This window comes from Montipora capricornis, chromosome 6 (genome assembly GCF_036669925.1).
Source record: "Montipora capricornis isolate CH-2021 chromosome 6, ASM3666992v2, whole genome shotgun sequence".
Lineage (NCBI taxonomy): Eukaryota > Metazoa > Cnidaria > Anthozoa > Scleractinia > Acroporidae > Montipora > Montipora capricornis.
This window is the reverse complement of record NC_090888.1, coordinates 43,407,179-43,414,886: the sequence shown is the minus strand read 5'-3', so window position 1 is coordinate 43,414,886 and position 7,708 is coordinate 43,407,179. Positions and strand designations below refer to the sequence as shown.

Here is a 7,708-nt window from a genome sequence, read left to right as displayed (position 1 = left end):
CAGAACCTCACTGGTTGTCGAAAGAAAAGGTCTTTTGTTCCTGCGGTTGGCACATATGTATAACAAGAGCAATGTTTGTAAACAAAACTTCCCTATACCGAGTTTCCATCTATGTCATTCGGCACTGATCACTGCTAGATCAGCTTTTTCTCGTATGATTAGCGCTGAGAATACCTTAGTTGGCCAACATCCAGTTGTTCATCGTTTTTGAAAGGTGCCTTTGGGAGTAAGCCACCCTTAAATAAGTATTATGGTATTTGGGATGTGCAGCAAAGGCTGCAAATTGGGAGACTCGCACTGGCCTTGAAGGAATTCGCGTTAATACTAGCCTTGTTATTAGCGTTACAACAACACTTTTCTACCACCTAATATAAGTGACAGTTACCAGGAAAAGTCTCAAGATGAGTGTGTTTTTGTTTCTTGGTAGTCATATCAGCAATGCTAACACTGTTAGGAGCGTTTCAAACTTTGTTCATGGATTGTTTAGAAGTAATTGGTAGTCTAGAGGTAAGTTGTAGAATAAAATGGGTATATTAAGACATTGTAATCTTGGTGTTTGGTTGGTGTTTTGGGCTCCTCGTAGTGTCCTCACACGCTTTGAAGACTTTATATCAGTACCGAAGGTTACAGTTTATGAGATTGAATTGGAAACTTAAACCAGACTTACCTGTAAGTTGAAGTTTGACTTGAATTCTATCGCATAAAGAGTAGTAACCGAAGGCATCTGACATGCTCACCTCTCCCTCGCTGCGCAGATTCCCATATTTCAGACACGTTTGCCTACCCATCAAGATGGCTTTCAAAACCGTGACAAGGCTTGAAGCGGATGAAGCAAGCAGCTCTCTAACCTACCCGGCGTTAGAAGAGTGTTAACATTCTGTAAACATAGCCTTTTAGATCTAGGCAGCCACGAGTTTAAAAGCGCCGATAACACCAGTGTTTTTACTAGATGTATTTCATCCCGACTTTGCTTTTCACTTTTACAACTGGTGTTAAAAAACTTTCCGTTGGAATGTTCATAAAATGGCTTATTTCTTCATTGAGAACATTTTCTATGAGGGCCCGGGCGTTAGCCGTTGACACGAAGAAGCTGTCCTTTTGACGCAGCCGGAGTAACTCCAGTCGGAGATCGATGATGTTGTTATAAAATTCGATGCTTATCCCCCTAAGCAGATGGTAGGGAAGCCGTTGAAACTTCCTCCGATATTTCTCCAACAGAAGCAGCCGAAAAGACTTGTTGTAACTCGGTAAAAAGCTTGAAACAATTAACAATCTTTCGCGTGCATTATTACACATACAATGTTGGTCATACCAACAACAGGCTGTAGTGCCCAAATTAATTTTGACTAACCCTGACTGGTTTTCCATTCAATGTACTCGAAAACTCTTTGTTTGCAGTCTCACGGAACAGCAGCACCGTAGCAGCATTACGATATTTCGTGAGTAGACTTTCACGACAAACTATACAAATCTTGCCCATCATCGGTGGAAAAGTTTATTTACAAAATCCGGCCGAGTGGCAGTTGACACATTTGATAGTTGGGTGACAGGAAGTGATTTCCATTGGCTAGTTGTAGACACGTAACGTGCTGTTATGGGAGTTGCAGGCTTAATTGAAAGACTCTGTGTTAGGCTTTCCATTCCCTCTCCTTCTAAGGAAAGCCTGATACTCAGGCTACCAGATAGAGCTTGACTTTTGTGAACTTTTGTGGTGCGTGAAAGGCATCTCAAAGGACGAGCACTGAATCAGGCTGTTAGTTAGTGTTGGCCACTGTGAAGCTGAATTTGGTGATTCACAAGTCTTTCTCATTTTAGATTACAGTACTTTTGCTTGCTGTGAAAAAGAATAGAAGTTGAACTGAACTAGGAATGATAAACATGGTCGATGCCAAAGTTACTCGATTCCCTTTACTTTCTTCAGTCTTTCTGCTAGTAATCACATTTGCTCTTAGGGTGCTATTTACGTTGTATTTCGTCACAAACGATGCGTAGTTATTTTGACCACAACTTACCTTTTTAACGACGGTGCTTACTGAATTCAAAGGTATTTTTGCACGGGTTATCATCGGAATGTCCGGAAGATCTTAAGTGTTATTGTTAGAAAGCTTAAAAATACTAAGTAATGTATGGCGTTCTTACGCAAATCAAAGCCTAATTATCTCTGAAAAATGCAGGATTGGCCCTAAATTTTTTTGGATACAAAGAGCATTTACTAAATTCTGCTTTTCTCCGCATAGTTTTAATCCGCGCAAAAATATATCTGTGTTAATATGCACCACCCACAGGAAACCCAGTATCTTGAGATGTGCAGAACCTATGCACAATAATAATAGTAAGTTACTCAAGGGTAAAGTAAAAATTTCATTCAGTAACATGAAGCATAGTACTTGGCGCTTATTAAACCAAGTCAAAACGTAAATGTGCGTAACCTCAAACCATTGTTTTTTCTTTTCTCGAGTGGAGTCGGTCTAGTTTGGGGGGGAGGGGGGGGTCCATGTTTTGTACAATCCTTGCTCAATCTCCATTCAATTCCACGCACGAGTCATCGTTAAATTCCCACCAGCATACTTAAACATCTTCCTTCCCCTCGGCAGCTTTTCTATTATTTAGGTAAACTAGTGACACTATTAAATCCCTCAAGGGGCATCTGTAAACTTTATTGAAATTAAACTCACAACATCAGAGGTAATAAAAGTGGTAAGTTATATCGAGGTGGAAAAAGCACCCAGTCCCGACAACATCCCTAGCACATCGTGAAAGGAAATTGCGTCTAACATTATTTCGATCCCTCTTCCCTCTTCTCAACCCAACACTGTCATTGGGGAAAGTTTGATCTGTCCTGTTCACAAAATGAAGACCCCCCTTACCGTTCAATTTCATTATTATGAATTACCTTTAAACGCCTAGAAAGATGTGTTTGACCTTCAATTTGGCTATGGAGACTTCTTTCACCAAATGAAGGTAAACGGAAGACAGCGAAATTCATGCAAACTCAATCAAGTTCCTCATGCAAAACAAAATTATTTGAAATGCTATTTTTAATCGAAGCCTGTCCTAGTGAGGTGTAAAACGCTTATAAAACTCTTTCTTATTACATTTCGAATAGTGGGGTGGAAGTTGATGGGGGAAGGCGTGGGGTGGGGGGGAGGGGGCAATCCCATATAAAATGGACAGGGGTGCTCATCGTACCTTTTAGGAGAAGAAAAAGCGGTTTTGGTACCTCTTAAAGTGTTTAGCCTCAAAAGGTATTGAGCCAAAAACTCATGACAGGAGACATTTGATAATTGACTATTTTTTAATTTTGTCTAATTTTGTCTTAGGCCGGTGTGAAAAAAAAAATGCACGCCCACAAGACAGGATCTTGGTACCTCTTAGGGGTTCTTTTCAAATTTCCGACGAGCACCCACGTCCTTTTTTTTATGGGAGTCGCCCCCCCCCCCCCCCCCCCCCCCCCTCCCCCTTCCCGTATGCAATATCATTGCGTTGTATGGAATCCGGAATACAGTGAAAGTGGTAGAAAGGCTAAAATTACCACGGAAAGCAATAAGCTCAACGATTCATTTAGTAAGGTACTCCTAAAGTCGACGATAAATAAAGTTGATAAAGCATCTCGTTTAACTGTGTGTATATGTGTTTTTGGTTATAATATTTCGCCAACACGACTCTTGATTTCGCCCGTTCAAAATTCGCAGTGGAGATAAACAAGGCTGCGTGTGGGCACACACCCTGTTTGGTATTTTCTTTTCTCTCATCCTCCAACACGCCTTCCAGTTCTGCAGTGAGGGGGGCCTTCTCCACCGTACACGCCACGACGGAAAGCTACTGAACTTGACTCGTCTCCGCGCTAAGACAAAAGTGAAGACAGTGCTGTTAAGAGAGATGCCCTTTGCCGACGACGCTGCCTTTGTCAGTCACACAGAGAGCGGACAACAAGCGATCATAGACCGCTTCGCGACTGCCTGCCAGGACTTTGGCTTTACCATCATCATAAAGACTGAGGTACTGGCAATGCCGGGGACCGATGCTGAGCCGACCATCCTGATCAGCAACCAAGCACTCAACTCTTTGGTCGCCTTCAAGTACCTTAACTCAACAATCACCTCCAATCTCTCCCTGAATAGTGACTTGAATGCTCTGTTTGCGTCCTCAGCACTCTGTTGTATTGGAGAGAGACATGGCCTACATACACGAGACAAGAAGCTAGACTGAACACACTCCACTTCAGATTCCTCCGCAAAATTCTTGAGATCACCTGGAAGGATAAAATCACCAACCAGAAAGTACTTGAAACTGCAGAACTGCCAACTATCCAGTACCTCCTCTCAGAGCGTAGACTACGCCGTTGGCTAGGCCATTGGCCCCGGGCGCCTTCCAAAAGCCCTACTCTATGGACAGCTGTCTCAAGGCAAACGATCGACAGGACGGCCGCTTCTTCGCTACAAAGACGTCTGCAAACAAGACATGAAGGCAGCCACGTTGAATCAGTGTCGGCAACTCGGAATGGCTGGCTGACGACCGAGGAAGATAAGCCCAGACAGTTGGATTCTCTTCCGATGTTACGACATGAATCCCCTTCCAAAAGGAGTCAGCATGTGACAAATTACTCAACGAGATGAAAGTAAACATTTGCACGACGCAGGATCATTTTAAGTGACTTTGGTTCAAGTTCTTATTCCGGATTCCCCATTCCGGATTCCGGACCCGTAGAAAAGTAAGTTTTGCCGTGGAAAAGTAAGTTTTGCCGTGAGAAAGTAAGTTTTGCCGTGTATAAAAGTAAATTTTGCCGTGAGAAAGTAGGTTTTGCCGTGGCAGATGTGGGCCACCGTAGTAAAAGGGGTGTGTTATGGGATTTGTGCAAGTAGAGAATACCGAAAACTGATGGGTCGCATCGCAACGCAGGTCGAGGCTTCTGGGTTACGAAATTCTTATTGAGCCATCCCCGTGATCTAGACCAATCATCTTCAAGGGCCTTCAAAACTTTCCCTTCAATTCAGTTTGAACCTAGGGCTTTGCCACTTTTCAAGCTCGCGCGCACGTTTTGCTGAGTGTCGGGAAAGTCACGGGTTCTCGAAACTGGAAAGTTCATTGTTTTCTTCCAGGATCGCTATACAAATCCTGGGCAATGATACACCTCCCAGCAGTTTTTGATTTCCTCTTTCTCAAAAAGCATCTCATCATCCTTATTTTCCAGTCAGCTAGAGGCAGTCATTCGCGCCTTTGCAATGGCTTCCTAAGGAGTTCTTGTTTCTCTCAGTAGGCCTCTCTACGTTCACGTTATTTAGAGCGTTCATTTCTTGGCAATTATCCTCAATTAAAGATACTTCAAAGGCTTCGTGAGCCTCCATAATTTTTCTTTTGGCGTTATCGTCGCCGAAGCCTTTTATGGCCTTTGATAAAGGTCAGTATGGTGATGGTCACCATAATAATGGGCCGCATGATCAGTCGTGGGAAACCCCAATGCACTTATTCCTCCCCAAGGTCCATAAACCATTTAATTTAACTGTCCTGTTTTATGTTGTGGTTGTTATCTGTACCGAAAATATGTACGTGAGGCAAGGCAAGGCAGGTAAGGGAGTGATTCTTTAAATCGTGGCTCTTTACCAAGTCAGATAGATAATTTGCACGATTTGATTAAAAACTTTGGTACATGAGGACCATGGGCAGATGTTTACAAGTGCGCGAAAGCCTGGAAAGTAATGTGCGAGCGGAAATAGCCATAAGTGACGTCATAAACATTGACGTTCCAAGACATCAAGAAAATGCAACATGCAAGCACGGGACAGCCTAGATTCAATTTATCAAACTGAAAACATGAGCAAATTTAAGGTAGTGGTTTTGGGTGACCAAGGAGTAGGAAAGTCCGCCATGGTGTGGAAATTCGTTTACAGTGGATTTGAGGACAAATACCAGCCGACGATTGGCATAGACTTTTTTACGAAGACCCTTTATCTGAGTAAGTGCTCATCCTTTTCATTCCGCCCTCCCTTTTGGATCCTTTTCGTTCTTGTTTTGTTCATTAAAAAGTTGTAGAGGATAGGTCGTGAGGATTTACCTTACTTCTATTCCACTCAAGTTATGGGCTACAAATTAGAGAGTTAAGGCAAGGAAAACAGCAACGTCAGCGAAAGCGTCACTTTAAAAATATACTTAGTGCTATCATACGTATCTGGCGATTATTCCACCTTGTTCAATTTGTACAATACCGGCGAACTATCCTGTACCTGATCGGGTACGAATTATTTTAAAGCAAGGAAAGAAAATACATGTTTATCGTTGTATGCTCACGTTGTCGTCAAAATCTAAAATTTGGTGATTTCACGTTGTTATTTTGTGGGATACGACAAACAAATGCACTGTGCCGCACGTGCAGCACGAGTATTCTTCATTTTTTATAGGTAATCACAAGATTTCGAGTGCAATTTGGAATAAGTAAGCACGAGTAATTTTTTTCAAGACGACCAAAATTTACAAGTGCTTATTTATTCCAGATTGCACGTGAAAAATCATGCGATTACGTACGTACTCATAATATACTTGAAAAACTCCGAGATGGTGAAGTGGAAGAAACGCACGCGTATCACGCAAGCAGGGGAAAATTGCGCCATCCAGGGTGCGCGCTTGATTTGAAAACAAAAGATTTGATTGCTTCTGACCAAACCTGTTGTTTATTAGCTAATCATAATCCAGAATTTCGATGCGTAATTTGCCGCTGGTTAACGTTTTGCACTGTGTAGGTTCTGTTTAGCTGCACTGTGTAACACTTGAACTGTACTCTCTCAGCCAATCAGGATCGAGTTTTTTTTCATGTATATAATTAAACCAATAATATTATTGTGTTGTGTAGCGTTGTCGGTTCCGATTCAAAACGTCACCTCAAAATATAACTTATATAATAGGTTTTTGGCCATTATTCCATCTTGTTCATGTCGTACAATATGGGTGAATTATCCAAATAAATTGGTTTGACTTGGTACGAGCGGTTTCAGAGTAAAAATATCTGGAAACTTTCCAATTTGGTGTTGTGAGTTAGACAAAACCGTACCTTACTAGGCCAGCGCCACACTTTTCATGATCATCGTGTTTTCGCCAAATTTCAGACGGCATTGGCGTTCGTCTACAGATTTGGGACACTGCTGGCCAAGAACGTTTCCGCTGTCTCATCCCGTCGTATCTGCGTGATTGCCACGTTATCTTGGTCTGTTTTGACGTGACAAACTGTTGTTCTCTGGATAATGTGCCAGACTGGATTGAATTAGGGCAACAAGAGAGACACGGGCGCTTGAAAAAACCGTTGATCGTTCTTGTTGGAAACAAAGTGGATGACACAAGTAGGCGACAGTATTGTTATCATAAGAGCTCAGCCATTTGGGTTTTATAATTCATGGGTTTGCCTCACATTTAAACGATATAAATCTATTTTTTTGTCATACTCCCTTTCGTTCCTTTTTTGTTTAGCTATATTTGTCTTATGATGACGGCATAAATGAGAGCAGGGTATGAAGTCATGAAATATATAAATGGTACGTGCCCCCCTCCCCCTCCCGCACACACACACACAACTGCAAATGCGCAACGAGTCATAGTTTTATTAATGCAGGAACGCGTTTTGTCTTTTTCATAACAAAGCTAGTGATAAAATAATTAAAGTGTATTTGTTATCATAATGAAGCTTCTCTTTATTTAACTACTAGAAATAAGTTCATTTCGC

General features: G+C 42.0%; 1 long non-coding RNA gene across 1 annotated transcript in view; it reads left to right on the top strand.

Moving 5' to 3' along the window:
- The first annotated feature begins 460 nt into the window (after nucleotides 1-460).
- Nucleotides 461-7,708, top strand: part of LOC138050538 (uncharacterized) — a 7,303-nt gene continuing 55 nt past the window's right edge. The window contains exons 1-2 of the long non-coding RNA XR_011132645.1: nucleotides 461-507; nucleotides 7,098-7,328. This is a non-coding gene — a long non-coding RNA (uncharacterized lncRNA). The remainder of the gene's footprint in view (nucleotides 508-7,097; nucleotides 7,329-7,708) is intronic.